Source organism: Saimiri boliviensis, chromosome 3 (genome assembly GCF_048565385.1).
Source record: "Saimiri boliviensis isolate mSaiBol1 chromosome 3, mSaiBol1.pri, whole genome shotgun sequence".
In the NCBI taxonomy this organism is placed as follows: Eukaryota; Metazoa; Chordata; class Mammalia; order Primates; family Cebidae; genus Saimiri; species Saimiri boliviensis.
The window spans coordinates 79,538,506-79,560,832 of record NC_133451.1 but is presented as its reverse complement, the minus strand read 5'-3'; the positions used below and the strand labels follow the sequence as shown (position 1 = coordinate 79,560,832).

Below are 22,327 nucleotides of genomic sequence, written 5' to 3'. Positions count from 1 at the left end.
TTATCTACCTTTGGTCTTTTATGCTGGTGATCTTTGGATCGGGTCTCTGTGGTTTCTGTGTGGAGATCCTTTTCGTTGATGTTGATGCTATTCCTTTCTGTTTGTTAGTTTTTATTCTAGCAGTCAGGCCCCTCTGCTGCAGATCTGCTTCAGTTTGCTGGAGGCCCACTCCAGACCCTGTTTGCCTGGGTTTCACCAGCAGAGACTGTAGAACAGCAAAGATTGCTGTCTGTTCCTTCCTCTGGATGGTTTGTTCCAGAGAGGCACCTACAAGATGCCAGCTGGAACTCTCCTGTATGAGGTGTCTGTTGACCACTGCTGGGAGGTGTCTCCCAGTCAACAGGCACAGGGGTCAGGGACCCACTTGAGGAGGCAGTCTGTCCCTTAGCAGAACTTGAGCGCTGTGTTGGAAGATCCCCTGTTCTCTTCAGAGCCGGTAGGCAGGAATGTTTTTGTCTGTTAAAGCTGTGCCCACAGCTGCCTATTCCCCCGGTGCTCTGTCCCAGGGAGATGGGAGTTTGATCTATAAGCCCCTGACTGGGGCTGCTGCCTTTCTTTCAGAGATGCCCTGCCTAGAGAGGAGAAATCTAGAGAGGCAGTCTGGCTAAAGGGGCTTTGAGGAGCTGCAGTGGGCTTCCACCCAGTCCGAACTTCCTGGTAGCTTTGTTTACACTGTGAGGGGAAAACCGCCTACTCAAGCCTCAGTAATGGCAGACACCCCTTCCTCCACCAAGCTCGAGTGTCCCAGGTCGACTTCAGACTGCAGCGAGAATTTCAAGTCAGTGGATCTTAGCTTGCTGCGATCCATGGGAGTGGAATCTGCTGAGCTAGACCACTTGGCTCCCTGGCTTCAGCCCCCTTTCCAAGGGAGTGAAGGGTTCTGTCTCAGTGGAGGTGCCACTGGGGTATGAAAAAGAAACCTCCTGCAGCTAGCTTGGTATCTGCTCAAATGGCTGCCCAATTTTGTGTTTGATACCCAGGGCCCTGGTGGCATAAGCATCTCAGGGAATCTCTTGGTATGTGGGTTGCAAAGACCATGGGAAAAGCATAGCATCTGGGCTGGAATGCACTGTCCCTCATGGCATGGTCCCTCAAGGCTTCCCTTGGCTAGGGGAGGGAGTTCTCCGACCCCTTGTGCTTCCTGGGTAAGATGATGCCTTACCTTGTTTCAACTTACCCTCTGTGGGCTGCTCCCACTGTCCATCCAGTCCCAGTGAGATGAACTGGGTACCTCAGTTGGAAATGCAGAAATGACCCGCCTTCTGTGTTGATCTCGCTGGGAGCTGCAGACTGGAGCTGTTCCCATTTGGCCATCTTGCCACTTATAATTGAGTTCACTCTCATTTATTTTTCTTAATTTCTCCAAATGTAGGAATTTCAATTCAATATGAACAGATGTCAATACTGACCCATGGTGGTCATTTGTGATCCTGAATAAATGACTTAAACTCTCTCTAAGCCTTAGTTTTCTTGCATAAAATAGGGATAATAACTCTACCTACCTTAGGATACAGTAGTGAGGATTGTAATGTAAAATGGGCCCAGGCACCCTCTAGATGGTTGGTAGATGTTAGAGATAATGATCGAGAAATACTGTGTGACTAGAGCAGATGTCTGTAAATCATCAGCTGGTGATGCACAAAGCATGCTTTCAACAGATAGTAGCTAAAATCATGGTGATGTTAATGATGACATTGGTGATAAAAATGATAGCAGCTATGACTCATCATAAGGTAGAATTTATTAAATGACTCAAAAAGCCAGAACTGACTTTAGCAGTAGATCCTATTCTCATTGCCTTACACTTTCATTTACAATGTAAATATTTGGTTTGTATATTTTGCCTAGAAGACAATCTAGTTGAAAATAGTCCACTACTTTCCTACTTGTTTTAACTAGGAAAGTGTTCTGTCTTTACTCTCATCCGAACAAGATATGTTTTCCCTCACTTTTTAATCTATTCTTATGAAATATCTGTATAAATTCTATGCATTGAGTCATCTGAAGACTCTCTTTTTCATTTTGTTACAGAACCAAAATTTTCAATTTATCTAGACCTGATGCATTGTGAATGAAGAAACATATAGAGAGAGCCACTACTTGCCCAACATCCATGGTTAGTCATAGTCACAGTGGAACTGAGACTAAGGTTTCCATTTTTTATCTGACTATGGTGCTTCCTGAAGTAAATATAAGATTTGAGATCTATATTTTCTGCTTGCATGACTGTGTTGAGGTATTTTCTTGTCCTGCATGTAGAGCTTCATTTATAGATTTTTTTTTCCCCTTAAGTGGTCCAGTCTAACAATGAGATCACAAACTCCTTTTTGATGGGGACCATTTTTCAGATTTCTTTTTCTAATCTTTGGTATAGAGTTTTAAACTGATATGCTATTCAGTGATTTGCTGATTGAATTAATTTTAATTCAATGAAAAGAATGTCACACAGCTCCAACAATGACACTATTTTTGTTTAATTATTAAAGAAAAATTTGTTATCTATTTCCTGTGAAAGACTGTATCTCTGAATATTTGCTGACCAAGTGGCTGAATTTTAAATTTCCAGTGAGAATTGCTGATGTTCTGAATAGTATCTCAGGTGTAGACGGGCAGGTAGGCTCAAATTTCTTCAAGTTTATTATTTCTTTATGTGCTGCCTCAATGCTGCCAGGTAGCATATGATCAACTGCATCTCCTTTTGAATATACACTTTAAGAACATTATCAAACAGCAGAAGATGAATGCTTCTGGGCCATTGGACAAGGTTCACAATGTTATGTCAGCAAATTTTACTCTAAGTGTGGGTTACATGACTCACTGCAAATAGAATGTTCAATATCTGTCGAGTGACTATCATGTACTAAGGGTTGCTAGGCACTCTCACATACATTATCTAATTTGTTTCTCATGAAAAGTCCGTGAAGTGAATATTATTATCCGTATCATGTCAATGCCTAAATTGGGAAATGAAGAGGCCATGTGATCTACACAGGTCACACAGACAGGCCTATACATATTTCCAATAAACTTTGAAAGTACTTACACATTATCTTAAAAAATCTTTTAATTATTTTGTGCTCATGTAAGGCATGTGTTGAATTTAATTACTAAAATCATTGCTCTATTTTCATGAATTTAGACAATTTTCAAGATCATATTTTTATTTTCCTGTTTCCTTGTTGAATATAACATTGCAATATAGGTGGAATAGCATGTTTAGGCTATTCTAAGACAATGTTTTTTGTTAATGATTTGAAAATCCAGCAGATTTTTAGACAAAACATAAGCTGCACATATAAGTTTATGTTGATAAATATTTGGCTTAAAAATGTAAGACTACACCAAATTAATATTATTAATTTTGATTATTACTCCTTTAAGTGTTTGGATATGATCATCATATATTAATATTACTTATGCTATTGTTTGATTAGACAGACCCAGAATTCACCAACTGGTCAGGTGATTGTGAAAGTGTTCTCATATCAATGTTTAAAAATAAGCTCTTTAATATTAGAAATTAGAAATTTTTAGCAAGCAGTGATACTTTCAAAGCTTATTGGAAATATGTATAGGCCTGTCTGTGTGACCTGCATAGATCACATGGCCTTTTCATTTCCCAATTTAGGCATTGATATAATAGGGATAATAATATTTACTTTATAGACTTTTCATGAGAAACAAATTAAATAATGCATGTGACAGTGCCTAGAACAACCCTTAGTACATTACTGAACTCTTATTTTAATTTAATTACACAATTTTTGGCTCATATTTTGCTGCTTAGCCTACCTCAGTGACCACCTTTTGAGCACCATGATGACAAATTACAGTCAGAGGTGAGAATAGCCCCATTAAAAGTTGCAGGAATTGCCACAGAGTGGGAAGTGGAATTTCCAGACCAAACTCAAATGTAATCCATGGTATCTTCATGTTTTTGTCATGCTTCTGGGACAGTGCAGCGAAGCAAAGATAAGGGAAATTGGAATTGCTACAGATGTGTATGGATCGAAGTGTGAATAAACCTGGAGATGTCTGGCAAGAATAACTTTCTTTATCTCACACACCAGCTTCCGCTGGGATTAGCATTATTGTTCAAAACACAAATACACTAATTAGATGTTTTAAGCTGCTGCTACCTGAGGAGGCTTAATCTTCTTTGATATTATTTTATAATAGACTTTCCCTTCCCCATTATCATTTGTGAACTAAATTGAAACTTTCCAAAAAAAAAAAATGCTACTAGGTTACTGAAAAGTTGTGTGTAACTGTTTTTATTGCAGCAGATAGTTTGCATTTAACCACAAAGGGACATAATTTTGCTGGTTGTGGGGAGTCCCCAATCCAAAACAAAAGGAAAACCAAAACAGTGCTTTTATACACTTAGTAACAGATGGTTCAAAGTACCATTGAATTTTAATAGTAGTGCTCTGCCCCGTAGGAAAAACTTTCGGGAGACCAATTTATCTACTTTTTGTTTGATGAAACACAGTTGTTTTCTGAAGGTAAAATCAACTCCTGAGCAAGAAAAAAATTAAATGTGATTCTAACATGATGGTATACATCTGTTAAAACCCATAGAACTGTATAAAACAAAGAGCGAACCCTAATGTAAACCATGGATTTTAGTTAATAATGTATTATTCATCATTTATAACAAATGTACCACACAAATGTAAGATATTAATAATAGGGGAAACTGTGGGAAGGGATCAGGCTATAAGGGAATTCTGTATGTTTTTTTGCTCAATTTTTCTGTAAAGCTTAAGTTTCCCTAAATATTAAATCTATTAGGTAAAAAGAGAAGTAAGTGGAAGGTAGATCCCTTCTCTTACGTGAAGTTTAAAGGTCAGAAAGTTTACTCATATTAGGAACTGTGAGTGCTTTAAATTTGCACCAATGGCAATCATTATGACAATGGTGAGCTGTGGGCCCTGTGTTTCCCATCCCAACAGAACGATAAAAGACATTAATTAAAAACTACATTTGAGAAGTAATTTTGAGAAATTTAAATAGTGTTCTTTTCCTCAGGGCTTCTCAGCACCTTTAATTTGTTAATGTAATATAGAAAACACCTTTTTGCCTGGCAAGAGTAATGCCATCTTGAAGCAAAAGCACCGTGATGGCTGATGTTTGGCTGCTGCGTAGAGTGTTCCTGCAGTAAGGTCCAGAAAAAATGCCTGTAGCATAGAAAATCCCTCACAAAAACAAAACAAAACAAAACAAAACAAAACAAAACAAAACAAAACAAAACAAAACAACTTTCCCAGGGTTCACAAGTTTTGCAAGAGAGTTTGAGACAGGACTAGCTGTACATGTTTCACCAAAAACAAAAGCTTGCTATATAAGAATACTTTCTCAAGTGAAAGTATGGGGATTAAATTTTTTTTTTTTTTTCTGAAAAAGTGGATTTGTCAGTCTCTTTCTTTGGCCTCTCAGCTTCTTTGGCCTTTGGGAGTAGGTTCGCATAGACCTGCTCACTGTAGAACGTGCAACAAAACATGGCTTTCCAAAGGGGAGCTATTGTATGCAGCATTTATGAAACTTTTAAACTGTGGAACAGTTTTTGCAAAGAGCTAGTGTTCCTCAAGTAGAATACACTTGGGGGAATCTTATATCCTAATAGTTTCATAAAAGATACATGACTGACTCTCTGAGGGAAGGCATTCTGTGAAATGATAGTAAACATGATACTCAGAGAGTAAACACTGACCCTTCACCATCCTCTCATATTCAGTCAATCAGCATGTTCTATTGCTTTATATTTCATAATTTTGCTTGCTTGCTTTTTATCAAACCCTTTGCATCCCCTTGCTGCCATCCTAATTCATGGTATAATAATCTAATTATTATGTTTATTATTCATATTAATTATTCAATCTAATTGTTGAAAGTATAGGTAGGTGACACTTAATGACATCACTATTTTAAGACATCACTTCTTTTGCAACTCTTTCTTTCACAGTTGCTATCTTTCAACTTTCATCTGAGAGTTCAAGTCTATTCTAGATTATGGGATAGGGTGGCCAGCTTTCCCAGTTTGGTCTGGGATTAAGAGATTTCCTATGATGTGGGACTTTAAGTGTTAGAAGATGAGAAGCACCTGCTAGAACCTGAGAATTACCTGGCAAATGGAGACAAGTTGGTCACCCTACTCTGGAACCACTTTTGACAAAAGACCTTAGGGCATGAGTTGGTTTTACTGGTAGCCACCTTAATCCACTTGAGAATTGGATTCAGAAAGTGTTCTTCAGCACCTTCATTTCCCTCTGCGTCTGAGTCCCAGCATTGAATTAGTCCCTGCAGCTGAACTTAGGAATCTGCTTACTGCCATGCTTTTCTGAAAACCTGTTTTTTGAGAGTCTGAATTCTCATCTGTTGATTGCTATGTAAATTTCCATCAGTTGTCTGCCTCACCTCTGAGGGTTAGGTCTCTTAAATTCTGGTGACTCTGAGTCTAGCCTTTCCTATTGCTGGGGCTGCTTGGGTCTGAAAAATTAAGATTCCCGGTATGGGCCTAGATATGCAGGTTTAGGAACCCTAACTTAATGGCTCGTTCAACAGTTTCCCTTTTTCCCAAAAAGAATTTACTTAAAAATGTTTAATGGCAGTTTCATTTACATAGGGTGAAATGCACATATCTTAAAGAGTTACACTTTGAGGAGTTTTGATGAATGCATATACCCATATGACTCACATCTCTATCAAGATGTAGGATCTTCTCATCACTATAGAAATTTCCCTCTTGCTGTCAACATAGTCCTTGACTGTTTGCCTTCTCCTATCACAGGCAATCACAGCTCTGATTCCTATCTCTATAGAATAGTTTCGTCTGTTCTGAAACTTCATGTAAACAGACATATACAGTATATACTCTTGTTTTATTTCTCAGCGTGTTTTGAGATTCATCTGTATTGGTGCATGTTTCAGTAGTTTATTCTGAAAATGTAATGTTCTATGGTTTGTATTTATAAGGTGAGGAAAGATCTCCTTGATTGGAGAGCAAGAAATATTCCTGAACATCTTTAGTTCTACCTCAGACTACACACGTGACATTAAATAAATAGATTTGCATATAAAAGATACTAAATATAATTTCATGCTTTTGAAAATAACTTAATTGACTTATTCATTTAAGACTCTCCTTTCAAAAACTCTTATGATTGGTAGAACTGATAAGATTCAAGTCAGACTTCTATATTGCATACAGTTTTATTTGAAAGCACTTTGAAAAAGAGTTTGAAGCAGTTAAAGTGTTTTTAGACTTCAATACGAAGTTCAAATATGTAATACTGTAACAGAGGTTACCTTCTTTAATATTGGATATATCACAATGTAACATTCCATAATAATATTTGAAATAGTTTTGATAATTGTAAAAAAGAATTGTAAACTGCAGATAATTATAATTAACCATAAATGTTTACTGATCACCTATCATGTATAACATGATATGCTCTACATGGGAAAGGGAACGTTCAGGGAAGATAATGAGAAATAAAAATGATTAAGTCACAGTTGAGTGCAAGGTGAGTTTTTTATTTTTATTTTTTGAAATGGAGTCTTGCTCTCTTGCCCAGGCTGAAGTACAATGGTGTCATCTTGGCTCATTGCAACCTCCACCTCCTGGGTTCAGGCAATTCTCCTGCCTCAGCCTCCCAGGTAGCTGGGACTACAGACATGTGCCACCACGCCCGGCTAATTTTTGTATTTTTAGTAGAGATGGGGTTTTGACATGTTGGCCAGGCTGGTCTCGAAATCTTGACCTCAAATGATCCTCCCTCCTCAGCCTCCCAAAGTGCTGGGATTACAGGTGTGAGCCACCACACCTGACCAAGAGTTTTGGCTTTATCCAATCAGAAATGGAACTATTCAGATATTGATTTTTAAAGAAACTAACTTGTATTGCATAATCAAATTTTAGAAAAGTGATTTCCTGAAGTGTATAGAATAGACTTAAAATATTATTTTAATAATGTAAATATAATTGAGATGAGTTTGTTGAGAATTAAAACCCTCTTTAGTAAGATCCACCCCAAAATATATGTGCAAGGTTGGAATCTATCATTCTGTAACTAATGCCAAGAATCAATATCTTTGGAAAATACTTCGAAAAGAGTTTCAGTGGACCTGGAACAGTGAGTGGCTCATGCCTGTAATTTCTGGGTGTGGTGATGCATGCTTGTGGTCCTAGCTATGCAGGACGCTAAGGTGGGAAAACCTCTTGAGCCTGGGAGGTTAAGGCTGCAGTGAGCCGAGATTGCACCACTGCACTCCAGCCTGGGTGACAGAGTGAGATCCTATCTGAAAAAAACCCAAACAACAACAACAAAAAAGTTTCAGGCCTGGTGAAGTGGCTCACACGTATAATCCCAGCACTTTGGAAGGCCAAGGCAAGAGGTTCACATGAGTTCAGGAATTCAAGATCATACTTAGACCTCATCTCTACTTAAAAAAAAAAAAAAAAAAAAAAAAAAAATTAGCCAGGTGGAGTGGCAGGGACCTGTAGTCCCAGCGACTCATGAGGCTGAGGCAGGAGGAACTCTTGGTCCCAGAAGGTCAAAGCTGCAGTGAGCTGTGGTTGCACCACTGCACTACAGCCTGGGCAACAAAGTGAGACCCTGTCTCAAACAAAAAAAAGAGAGTTTTAGTTAACCAAAGTTTTAGTTAACTAAAATTTCAGTAAGGCAGGAGGAATAAATTTTGAGATCTGTTGCACAGCAGAATGACTATAGTTAATAATAATGTACTGTATATCTTAGAATAACTAAGAGAGTAAATTTCAAATATCTTACCACAAAAATAAGTGAGGTGACAGTTATGTTAATTAACTTGATTTATTTACTCCACATTGTATACATATATCAAAATAGCACAACATACTCCATAAATATATATGATTATGATTGTGAATACAAGTAACATTAATAAAAATAAATAAATTTTCAGAAAGCTTAAAAAAGAAACTAATACCTAATGGATGAAAATGATTGGTTTTAACCTGTTCCTCGTTGCCATTACTTTTTAATGCTGAGTAATAGTCTATTAGGCAAATACAGTCATCCAGCAGTACTCTCAGGGGGATTAGTTCCAGGAACAACCCCTCCATACCAAAATCAGTGGATGCTCAAGTCTCTTACATAAAATGTCATAGTGTTCCATCCTCCTATTGTTTTAAATAATCTCTAAATTACTTATAATACTGAGTACAAAGTAAATGCTATATAAGTAGTTGTTATAGTGTGCTTCTTTTCTTTTAATTGCTGTAGTGTTATTTTTTATTTTACCCTCCTGAGATTTTTGATCTTTAGTTTTTGAATCCACAGATGTGGAACCTGTGAATATGGAGGGCTGACTGCACATCATAATTATCTGCTGTCTTGTTGATATACTTTTGAGTTGTTCCAGTTTTTGCTAATTATAAGCAAAGCTGGCATAAACATTTATGTTCAGCTTTTTTTGGTGGACGTAAGTTTCCATTGTCTTGGATGACTCCCTGTAAATAAAAGTGTTGAGTCATACTTTAGGTGTAGGTTTATAATTATAAAAACGACCAAACCATTTTCCAGTGTAGTTTTATCATTTTATACTTCTACCAATAATGTAGGAGCATTCTGGTTTTTCTGTATCCTTGTCAATATTTGGAGATGCTAGTCATTTTAATTGTAGTCATTTTTGTGGGCATGAAATGGTATCTCATTTTGGTTTTAATTTGTATATTTCTGCTGACTAATGGTATAGAATACTTTTTCATATGTTTATTGGCCACTTACAAATTTTCCTTTGTCAAATGCCTTTTCTAGTCTTTTGCCCATTAAACACAATTGTTTGTTTGTGTTTATTATTGAATTGTAGGAAATGTTTTATATAATCTAGGATTTGTATGTACCATTAATATTTCCAGCTATCAAAAGTATTCAGATATATGTATCATCTAAACTGTGACTTGTCTATTCATTTTCTTAATGGTGACTTAGGATAAATAGAAACTTTTAATTTTGATGAAGTTTCTTTTTTTCTATTATGGTAAGTGTTTTCTGTATCTTAAGAAATCTTTGCCCACTGCAAGTTCAGAAAGCCATCTTTAAAAAAGATATTTTAATAACTTTATATATTTTAGCTTTTATGTTGAGGTGTGCAATTCATCTTGAATAAATATTTATGTTTACAATGTAAGGTAAAAGATGAAGTTCATTTTTTCCTCGTTGATGTTATATTACTTGGCATTGCCTTTTTAAAAATTGTTTTATTTTTAATTGACAATATTATATATAATATGGGGTATAAGGTGAATGTGATGTTTTGATACGTGTATATACATTGTAGAATCATCAAATCAGACTATCTGTCTTCTCAAATATTTGTCATTCTTTTTAGTGAGAACATTTGAAATCCTCTCTTTTAGCTATTTTGAAATAGGCAATATATTATTATTAAGTATAGTTACTGTACTGTGCAATGGAACACCAGAGCTTATTTCTCTCTTCTAATAGAAACTTTGTACCCATTAACCAATGACTCCCCTTTCTTTGTCCACCTCTGTGTCTCCAGCCACTGGTAACCACCATTCTACTTTCTATTTTTACAAGTTTGTCCTTTTTAAAATTTCACATATAAGTGAGATTATATGGTGTTTGTCTCACTGTGCCTGGCTTATTTCACTTACCATAATGCCCTCTAGGTTCATCCATATTGTTGCAAATGACAGAATTTCCTGTTTTTATGAGGCTGAATAGTATTCCAGTGTGTGTGTGTGATATACATAATACACACACACACACACACACACACACATATATATATATATATATATATATATATATAATTTAAAAAATCCATTCATCTGTTGATGGACACGTTTTTATGACTATTAGAATAGTGATGCAATAAACATGGGAGTGTAGACATCTCTTCAACATACTGATTTAATTTCTGTGGGATTGGGGAATTGACTTTTGATATCCAAACTTAGTATATAATACCTCAAAAGCCATAATGCCAATTATTTTGTGTTATAAAGTTGTTTGGCTATCAATCCATATTTTTGCATGAGAAAGTTATCTTGCAGGTAGGCCCATTGAGAAGACTAGCAGGTGGTCTTGATTGATTCTTGCTGAAATTGAAATTAGAGTAAAGGGACATCCAAACACTTCTCCAGTGGACTACAATGACACACAACTAATTCAAACCTTTCTTTTTCTAATTTTTCTTTCCAAATAAAACAACAGCAGCAACAGCAACAAAAACAACAAAACCTTATTTGTTTCTTACAGTTTTCTGATGTGTTTCAGTGTCTACAGTCACTGCTGAGTTTGCATCTGTTGCATGTTGTATCTTACTGGTAACATATGGAATAAACTTCTTATTCATGTAAGTATGCTGGTTCTAAAACATAACGTGGAATCACTTACGACTCAGCACTACTTGGTAGCAATAAACAGAAACCTACCTCAAAGGAGTGTAAGCAAAAAAGGAATTGAATTAGATTATGTAATTTGACAAGTCCAAAGCCTGGAGACGGTTTAAGCAAAATTTGCAGTGAAAATTTTTCTTACATAAAACAGGTAAAACAAATTTGGTAAACGTAATTTTTTTTTTAATAGTGCAAGTAGTCAACTGCTGTCATTCCAAGAAAGTATTATTTGTAGATAGTAAAACTGTATGGAGACTTAAAAAATACCCTATAACAGTTAAAGGCAGAGCAAATTACTTAAATAAAATTACGACATTAGTTCCAAATAGTAACAGTACAATTTGTATCCGTTTTCTAGAAAATATCAGCAATTAAAAAAAAAGAATGCTGATGCGTTAACTCAAATTAATCAGTATTTTCTTTGTACACTCAGATTGCAACCTAAGTATTAGTCTGCTGAGTTTGGTTTAGTGGATATTTATTCAGGATTTTTTAGGAAAACAAGGAAACAGAAGAGGAACAGAGCTGTGCAAATGACCTCGGGGTTCAGGCGAGACTCAAATGCCTGCTTCTCCTCTGAGGTTATTACAGTCTCTTACTTGTTTGACGTTTAGAGATATTGCAGGAGATAGTTGAAAAGCAGAGGTTGACTGCATTTCCAGTGGTGTTTTGCCCTGCTGGTATTTGTTCCTCGGTGCTGCTGTGCAAAGGGCCAGAGCTGCGTCAAATGGATCTTTTCCTCAGGTCGTGCAGGCTGGCTGCCTTGATGTAGTTGCTGATGTTGGCTGCTGACGATCCTTATTCTTTACATTTGCCTGGTCCTCATTTAACCGGAAAACACAGTAGCTGTAGCTGCGCATAGACTTTTCCTCTTTCTGTTTCCCCCTCATACCCCTCCCTAGACCTCTCTGGGCTTTGACGTCATGTGTGCTCCTTTCAGTTGCCATAGCAACCCCATTCCCCAAGCCCTCTCGGTCCGTCTCCTCTGGTAGGTTCCACAATGGTACAGGCAGCATCACGCTGCACAATGGTTTCTAGGCAGTGAAAGAGGGTGATTCAGCAAGCCACTCTTCTTCTTTTCTCTTTAACCTCCCCTTCACTTTTTATTTTTATGGGGGTGGGTGGTGCTTGCTATATGCTTACCTTTTTCTTTTCTTTTTTCATTTTTTACAAATTTCCTTTTTTGTCCTCACTCCTCAATTCCTAGGGGCTTGAGTGAGTTTAAGATTGGGTTTTCTTGGAAATCACCTGTCCATCGTTAATTTTAAACAATTTCCCTATCTCCAAAGAATCTCTTCCTTATTACAGTCTGGAATGTGGTTAATGAAAAACAAGTAGGGAGGATTTCTGGGCCAAACACTGCCGGATAAGGATCGTAGTTCTCAGGCACGGAATGGTAGGTGGCTCTTTGCTCGTTCTGGGTTCTAACCTGTTTTTTGAGGGTGGGGTGATGTCTATTGATTGTTCCTGGTGGGGCGGGAGAGGGAGTTTGGAAGAGACGCTAGAAATGGGGGGGAAAGCAGGTTAATTAAGTGAAGTAGCTTTGAGGCAAGAAGCCACCAGCTTTACCCTCTGTGCAGAACATCTCTTACCAGACTTGGGCGTGTTGAAACCTTTCTGTTTGGAGTGAGGGGTAGCAGAGGGAGGGAGGGAGCATTCTTATTGTGACCAGGGGTTTTTAGACCAATGCAGAGCTACAGAAGGAGAGAGAGAGAGAGAGAGAGAGAGAGAGAGAGAGAGAGAGAGAGGAAGAGAGAGAGAGAGAGACCACACAGAGAGGGAGAGGAAAAAAAAAAGCTGTGCTTGTTAGAACTGCTGACCTTAGTTCCATATCTGAAAAATACAATGGGTTCTATAAAACATTTAAAATAATGTCTTTTAGTTTGAATTTGTGTTTACTTCCTGAGAAGTATAACTTAAATATTTTAAGATGTATTTTACTAAGGAGCAGTATTTATATATATTAGGTGTAAGACTAATGGCATTGCTCTTGCAGAACAACTCCAGTCTAAATCTGAGCTGGAGAGAGGAACACAGAACAGGGGTCAGGTTAGAGATAAGAGGAAGCACTGGCGCTGCAGTCAAATAGGAAAGAGGTCCCTTTAAGAAAGTGATCTCCTAGTCATAGCAGGCAGCATTTTTTTTTTTTTTTTTTTTTTCATGGCAAGGTTCCCAGGTATTCTGTGCTGGGATACTGTGTCCCCTACAAATGTCAGAGCTCTTTTGAAAAAAAAAATCAGTAATAAGTATGGCGTTATATTTATTAGAATCTATGTGTTTATGCCTTCAACAAAAAAATGTAATTTACTGGAAAATCTGTAAGTAAATCAGATTATAGATATTACAAGAAAATTATCCATCTATATTTTTTTCTCACCCTCCACCCACATTTAAATCTAGAGACTTAGTCTCTGCTTTTACCCCCTTAAACAGATAACTTCCCAGGGTACTGCAATTTAGCCACAGAAAAAGAATGGCTTATCCCAAGCAGCAGGCTCTGAAGCAATCACAAGGTTGTTTACATGGGCTGCCTTTGGTGCAGAGCCTGACAGTGTCTATACAGCAGCCCTGCCTGCTTCTGGTATGTTGACGATAACTTTTATGAAGAAACTGCAAGGAAGCAGGCTAAGTCATATGGGACAGGCCACAGTTCAGGTGGAAAGAAAATGAGTAGAAGTGCACCAGGCATTGCCAGTACAACATCCAATGTCTCCCTCTATCCCTAATCTGCTAGTTGTCGGACCCTGGAAGATCCCACAGAATGCTTATCAACATATTTAAAATGGTTGCAGTAAGGACCAGTTCTCTCAGAGAAGCTTCTGTGAATTTTCTACTTTAGGTCAGTATAGATGTTATAAATGTATAACAAATAAATCTATAAATGTAGCACAAGCTTCCGACTTCACTTCAGAACCATTGGATTTTAGGGGTTGGATGCTTTGGATGTAGCAGCTTGGCTGCCTCTGGTATGTATTCCCTTCTTTTCCTTGATCACACTCTTACAATTGACATAAAGTATTGGATTAGGTTATTTTATTATGTGGAGCAACTGGGGTTTCTCTCCCCTACAATGGGACTAGAAAATCAGATGACAAAGGTGGTGTGACCTTAAATATTAGAGTCTTCATGCTTTCTCATTTGCATGTCATTCCTCTGCTGTTGCAAAGTGTCTTTAATTTGAGGGGCTCCTGTTCTTAAAAAATCCTCACAGTTTCAGTAAAAAGATTCTGGATAATGAGGCAGTAAGAAATTATATGTAGAGTGGAAAAATCAGCTGCCTCCAGCTTCCTGCCTGCTCGCCTCAGAACAGCATCTGCTGTTGAGAGGAGTGTGTTTGCCATGCTGGAAGGGGATGTTTATGAACAGATCCCAGAGGGACTGAATGTGTTTTTGCTGTCATTGTCTGGTACGTCTGTAGCTATTAGTATTTAATGGTTTCATAGTACATGGTCTATATATTTTAAGGTTAGAATGAACTGAGAATTTATTGTCAATGCTATAAAATGTAAGTATTTTAAATTTATAGAAAAATTAATAAGATTTTCCTTGTTAGTATATCATACAGTAATATCATAAGCAAAACAAATTTGCCCAACCTAAGTAATCTGAGAAAACCTCCCATGTTTAAAGGCATAAACAAAGTTTTATTGTGGTTTCATGTAAATCAATCTCTTTCTTTGGGTGAAGCCTAGTTATAAATTCTTCTTATGCTGATACTAAAAGCTAAAGACAAAGTGGGTGTTTACTTGTTTGTTAAATATGGGAATAGATATTCTCCCTTCATTCACCAATTCTGGCCTCAGGTCACATTTGTAGCTAAAGGACTTTCAGTGGAATTGGTGTGTTCAAATTGAATGATTGCTTGGCGGCTTATCAGAATAATGGACTCAAAACAAGAGAGACTTCCTTCAATTAGAATAAAAAGCAAACACATTGTTGTCTTCAATTCTTTCTTTATTGCCCTTTCTATTTCCTCTGACAATCTCTTTTAAGGTTTTGGTTGGACATTTCAGCAATCATACAAAAAGAGGCACGGAAGTGTCCAGTAGTGATAAGAATGGAGTACAATGCTCTGTTTGCTGCAGGACTGCTGAGTGCCTTCCTCTTACCACACATGCATCTATTATTGCATCTTCTTCTGAGGACCAAGGACTTGTGGAAAAAGTTGGGCCTAGAGACTAGTAGGGGACATGCTTACTGGTAAAGAAGAACAGGGTCCATTTGCTTCTTTGGCATATTGGATGTATTTATTGCATTACATTAAGTCTGAGATGAGGCACTGTTTGCTGATTCAGATAAAAAGATTATGCTGCATATTGATTGTTTAAAAAAAACGTAACAGAATTGGAGCCCATCTTTTCAGAAATTCACCTAACTGTACATGTTTGCATAGTGAAGTTGTAAGGTTTTGACTAAAGATTATTCAGTTTGAGTACATTTTATCCTCATGAGCCAATCAAGGCAAAGAAGGGGAAAATACAAAAACTGTTTTGCATACCTTTTGTTTTCTGTATTTAATAGGGAGAAGCTTTATTTCTTATTGTGAATCTTGATAGAAACTCTTAAGAGACGATGTCAGGTAATATTGAAAATCACTAAATAGAAACATTTTAGGTTTAAAATGTAGACCTCAAACATATACTGTATTTGGTAAATAATTTTCTAGTTTATTTGATGGTTTGGATCCATAACAAGCCACTATGGCTTTTCTCACAGTTATTATCTCTGGTGACTATGAGATGTAAAACCCTTAAGGCTTATGGAAATAATGCATGTAGGAATGGAAATTGTAGTTTTCAATGGAAAAAAGAATGACTAAAGTCTCCTGAGAAGCATTCGTATCCACAGCTGCTCTAAAACCCTGAGTGGTGTGAAGGTTTAAGGCAAAGCTACCCTATAGGGCAATCGGGCATTTGCAGTGGCCTGCTCGGTAATAAACAGGAGTTTCACTACTGTACGCACGCGCATGTGTGTGTGTGTGTGTGTGTGTGTGTGTGTGTGTGTGTTTATGAAGAAAAACAAAAACAAAAACAGCAGTGACTTTAAAGTTCTAGAAATTCATCTTAGCGACTTGTCTTCATAGAGATAAAACTGACTCCTGTTTGTCTATGTTAACCTGCCTGGGTGTCCTGTGCGTTTTCTGAAAATGGATTGCTTAAAGCAAGTGTCTTCTTATACATTGGAAATGGGATCTGAAAGCATTGATAGTGAAGAGAAGCTCTTAGGTCTGTTTATTTGGCAATGTTTATTCAGTGTTTGTAGGTGGAAGCTCCATCACAGCACTTATATCATATAGTAATTGCCTATTCTTGTATTACTTGTATTCTCTACTAAGTTATAATTCCTATCAGGGACTGACTTTGTCTGGCACACAATAGGGACACACCAAATATTCATTAAATGAATATCTCTCATATACTGAATTCTCTGCTAAGTGCTATGGTAGAAAAAATTGGGAAACTGTAACACAAAGTTTCTGCCAATTGGAACCTATACTCATTTGGGGAGGTGAGGCTAAATATCAATAAAGATGGTATAAGATCAAGGGCCTGTATTAGTGTTTTGAGAATAAGTGCAATAGAAATTCAGAGGACAAAGGAATCCACCTCGTCTGAAGTGGTGGTAGGTAACAATTAGGCCACACTAGGGGTACTGGGGTGAGCTGGTGGGATGGTGAGAGGGCAGTAGTCCTGGAAGTAATTGTAAGCACCTGGCCAGGAAAGAGACTCTTAGTGCGGCAAAGAGGAGGCCTATTTTGGGTATGATGACCATATTTTCCAAACTAGAAATAAAAACTTATGATTTGACCATGGGTCGCATGTTAAAAACTGCCACAGAGTCTGAAGAATAGTGTCTCATATAATGGTGGGAAGAACAGGTGATAATGGTGAAAAAGTGGGTTTGTAACTAGATCAGATGATGCAGAACATAAATACAGGTCTTTTCAGAGCAACTCCAGCTTAGGTTTACTTTCTTTTGCATACCTCAGAGGTTTTCAAAATTATCCTCCTTTTGTACCTATGTAACCATTATTCCAATTAAATCTTTTTTTTTTTTTTTTTGAGATGGAGTTTCACTCTTGTTACCCAGGCTGGAGTGCAATGGCGTGATCTCGGCTCACCGCAACCTCCGCCCCCTGGGTTCAGGCAATTCTCCTGCCTCAGCCTCCTGAGTAGCTGGGATTACAGGCACACGCCACCATGCCCAGCTAATTTTTTGTATTTTTAGTAGAGACGGGGTTTCACCATGTTGACCACGTTGGTCTCGATCTCTTGACCTCGTGATCCACCTGCCTCTGCCTCCCAAAGTGCTGGGATTACAGGCTTGAACCACTGCGCCTGGCCTGAAATCTTATATGAAAAGCAGAATATGTAAATGTATGCAACAGTGGAGCTCTCCCAGTTGAGGATGAGTGGGGTGCCTTGTATCAGAAAACCATATTCATATCACAAGACCAATTATATCAACTGAAATCGGACTTACTTATTTGGTTTATGCTCAGATATTAAAATATCTAGTTGTTCTGGTATTGATAACATCAAAGTTCTTGGGCTTGCAGTAAATTATGAATACAGAACTACCTTGAGATGTTTCCTTTCCTCTGCCTGCACTCACCCACCTAATAACCAATTGTCTTTGATGTCAGCTTTTTGGTTTTCTAAATACAGGTGAAGTTCCCATTTAAATCTTAAAATCAAACTCATCTGTTTTTCGGCTTTGCTTTCAGGCTAGTGTGGGAAACACCAACTACAGACCCATCTCAGATCTTCACCATGGCAGCTCATGCAAGAAACTGTTGAATTAGACCTGTTTCCTATAGATGAGAAACCATACAAGCTGTGGTGAGTTGCAAATTTAAAAATATTCCTTAGCATGAAAACTGTGATCTACATAAACAATTTAAATATTGCAGATGGTTTGGTATATGGATCTGGAGAAATACTGCTCCAAATAGTATCAAATACAGAAGTGAAAATAAATAGAACAGAATGTTTTATAGTGTGGTACTACTAATACCACATACAATAGTGAAAAGTCTTGAAGTGTATGGGTGCAGCATATAATACCATGATACTACCACCATGGATGATACCTGCAATTAACATTTTCACGTGGCAGAGTAACAGTTGGGTACCATTATTTTTAAGTGACTTTTATTATTTGCAACATTGTACTGTATTGTACTGATTCATCTTTAGTAGAAAAATTGGTTCTGAGCTAAATTATGGTTTTCAATATCTTTTAGGAACACACACACACACACACACACACCCCAGTTAGCTTTTCTGAAATAAGAGTAGAGAAATCATAGTTTTATAAAACTCAATTCATGGGCATTTTAGCCTACGAATCCTTTTGCTTAACAAAACAATGTTAAAAGTAGATCCAGTTGCTCTGCCTAGTTGGAATAACTTTAAAAATTTATTATTTTATAAAAATATCAGCACACACAGGTAGAATATCTTTTTAAATCAAATACTTGATGCTTCAGAGTCACCAAAGTCAATAATCAATAGATTCCAGCAGAGATGAATGAGTTATAATCTGTCAAGTAACATATTTGAGAACTAGAGTTTGACTGTGGTGCTTATCAGACTCCAAAAGAAGCTGTTTCGAGCTAGTGATCAATATCTTTCTTTCATTTGCCTAGTGGCTTTTATAACTCTAGATAGGTAGGCTGCCCTGTGAATTAATGTATAGCCGATAACTGCAGAAGACTGTTGAAATTAATCCTAGAGTTACTTCATATAGTGATTTTATGAAACAATTCATAAAAAACAACCTGTCTCCCATTGTATTAGAAAACAGATCTAATAGCCATCACTATACTGTGCTTAATCAAAATGTATTTAATGAGTGTTACAAAGAATCACATACAATTGCCAATAACAAACCATTTTTGATCTAAAATAAGGGCAATTTTATATGGTTGAACATAATATGTTATATGTTACTACCAATGATGTAGAAGGCATATTATGCTCTCTTCATTCTGAATATTACTTCACTAATCAAACTCTTATTGAGAATCTATGATATAGGTAGCATGTTTAGCTTTGGGGGTAGATAAAAGGTAGTCCCTGCTTTAAAGGAGCCCTCATTCTAAAGAGCGTAGTGCTTATAATAAAATGTTCTTATTAATGGGGTAGTTGTGTTCCAGAGTGTGGCATTTATAAAGTGCTATTACATGAGTAGGTATAGAGTGCCAAAGGAAGTGCATCAGAGGAGACTCTAATGCAGATGTGGTAGAGGTTAGTCAAGGAAGGGTTCCCAGAGGAAGGGATCTTTTAGTTGACTATTAAGCACAGTAAGAGGATAGCCAGGGGAAGGGAGGATGCAGTGCACAGTGGGAGCATTTTTTAACAGACCCGGAAGCCTGAGAGAGCATGATTGTGTGGGGATACTAGGTATGGTTTACTATGCTGGAGCAGAAATTGTAGTGGCAGAGATAAAGTTAAAGAGGAATGCAAGACATGTGCCATGAAGGGTCTCTTAGATAAAATTAAGGAGCTTGGAATTTGTTTCAAAGTGAAGAGCTTTTAAAAGATTTTAAGTAGGAGATCGACATAATCAGTTTCTTTTTTATACCATACACATAGAAGAGTGTATAAAACAGAGGTTAAAGAATAATTGTAAACCAAACATTATGTAAACAAATCAAACAACATAAAACAAATCAAACAAATAAATCAAACATTAGATGATACACTCCCGGCAAGCCCTTATGTGTCCCTTTCAGATCAAATACTTTTCCTTCCCCACTTCTAACTACTATCCTACCTTTTGTCATGCACATTACCTTGCTTTTCTTTGCAGGTTTTCTAATTATGTGTGCATCTCTGTGCTATAAATCTTAGTTTTGACAATGCTTCAGCTCCGTGTATTTAGAATTATAGCATATATACTCTCAATCACCTGACTATTTTGCTAACATTGTGAGATTCTTTCATGTTAATGCATGGAGTTTATTCATGTAAATTGTTGCATAGTATTCTACTGTATTACTATGCCAAATGTACTTATCTAGTCTACTGTTGTTGAACATTTGGATTAAATCTATTTTATTTAATGCTAGTATAAATATAAATTTAATATTTTTATGTTTATATGTTAGTTATCATAGATTCTGATATTTACCCTTTTCTAGGATAAATATCAAGGGAAGGAACTGCTGAGTTTTTGGATATGTGCGCCTTTAATTTTACTAAATAATTCCAAAATATTTTCCCCAATCAGTTGCATCAATTTACATTCCCAGCAGCATTATGTAAAAAACTCTACATTCTCAACAACACTTGATTTACAAGTTCTTAAATTTTGCTAATCAGTTACATATATAATTGTACTCGTAGAAGTATTAATTTGCATTTTGCTGATTACTAATGAAGAAGAGCATCTTTCCTTTTTTTTTTTTTTTTTGGTAATTTGTTTTTCCTTTTTTGTGAAGTGCCTGCTCAAATTTTTTTGAGATGTGTCTTTCAAAATAATAACTAACGCTTATTGAGTTCTCACTGTGTAATAGGCACAATAGTAAGTACTTTATGAACAGTTCATCTTCCTATTATTCCTATAATTTACAGGTAAGGAAACCAGCGTTTAGAGAGGTTAAATCACTTACTGACAATCACACAGTTAAGAAACAGTGAAGTTAGCATTCAAGCCCAAGTGTTTCTGATTCCAGAGTTCTTCAGTTTCTCAGAGAGTGTTTGGAAGGGGATTTGATTAGAACCAGGGAGAACATTTAAGGTGCTATTGCAGGAATCTCGTTAAAAAATAAGTGCATAAACCAAAGAATTGCCAGTAGGGCATATGTAACAAACAACTGGAATTGGTAATGAATGTGGTGGGCAAAGAAGAGAAGGGATTTAAAATGTCTCAAGTTTTAATACCTATCAACTAGGCAGATTCAATATTAGTCATACAATGTGTACACACACACACACATTGTATATGTATACACACATTGTATGACTATTATTGTCATCTATTGTATATATATTATACAATACATTGTCATATATTGTGTGTGTGTATATATATATGTACATATATAGAGTACAGGTATTGTTGTAGGTACTAAGAATTCATTTTACAAAGTCCAGGCATTGTAGTAAGTACTAGAATACATTTTATAACTCTACAATTCAATGAGATGAATTTAGTTCACAGGCTCATACATTTTAGGGTTTAAAGCAACGACACTGTTCATTTGGGTCAAATCTTTACTTTTTTTTTTTTTTTAAAGATATGAAAGCCGCTGCTAAAATAAGGTAAGTGGCCTATTTGTTCTAGATCACATGTTACTAGGTGTCAGGTTAAGAATAGATATCAGGCCTGCAAAAAAAATGCAAAGAAATAACAACCACCTGATTTTTAAATTAACAAGTGATGAAACAATCAACCTATTCTATTTCCTAAACATTTCTCAGATCAATCTCTTTTCATCTAAATCTGTTGCTACTGCCATAATTTAAGTCCTACTCCTCATCTTTAGCAGGTTTATTTAAATAGCCTAGTATACTATCTTCTTGTTCATTATTCTACCAGTGAAGCCACCAGACTTGTTACTTGATTTGCAGTTGTTACCGCATAATTTCCCTACTTAATTTTTTATATACTCTGTCATCCATATAATAACTTCCCTTTTCCTTAAGACATGCTATACTCCTGCAGGGCAGGTGGCTCACGCTTTTGTAATCCCAGCACTTTGGGAGGCCAAGGCTGGCGGATCACCTGAAGTCAGGAATTCAAGAACAGCCTGGCCAACACAGTGAAACCCCCATCTCTACTAAAAATACAAAATTTAGCTGGGCATGGAGGTAGGCACCTATAATCCTAGCTACTCGGGAGGCTGAGGTGGGAGAATTGCGCGAACCTGGGAGGTGGAAGTTGCAGTAAGCCAAGATCGCACCA

At 36.9% G+C, this 22,327-nt stretch overlaps 1 protein-coding gene across 9 annotated transcripts in view; it reads left to right on the top strand.

The window, feature by feature from the left end:
* MAPK10 (mitogen-activated protein kinase 10) overlaps window positions 1-22,327 on the top strand; it is a 342,297-nt gene that overhangs the window by 8,680 nt on the left and 311,290 nt on the right. For 4 of the 9 annotated variants that reach the window (XM_003923978.4, XM_010334767.3, XM_074396397.1 and 1 more), the window contains exons 1-2: window positions 12,388-12,809; window positions 18,141-18,255. The gene's annotated coding sequence lies outside the window, so the exon portion shown is untranslated. Of the gene's footprint in view, window positions 1-12,386; window positions 12,810-14,033; window positions 14,380-14,734; window positions 14,820-18,140; window positions 18,256-22,327 lie in introns of those variants that run through there. The other 5 variants (XM_010334763.3, XM_010334764.3, XM_010334765.3 and 2 more) reach the window with 4 other exon arrangements.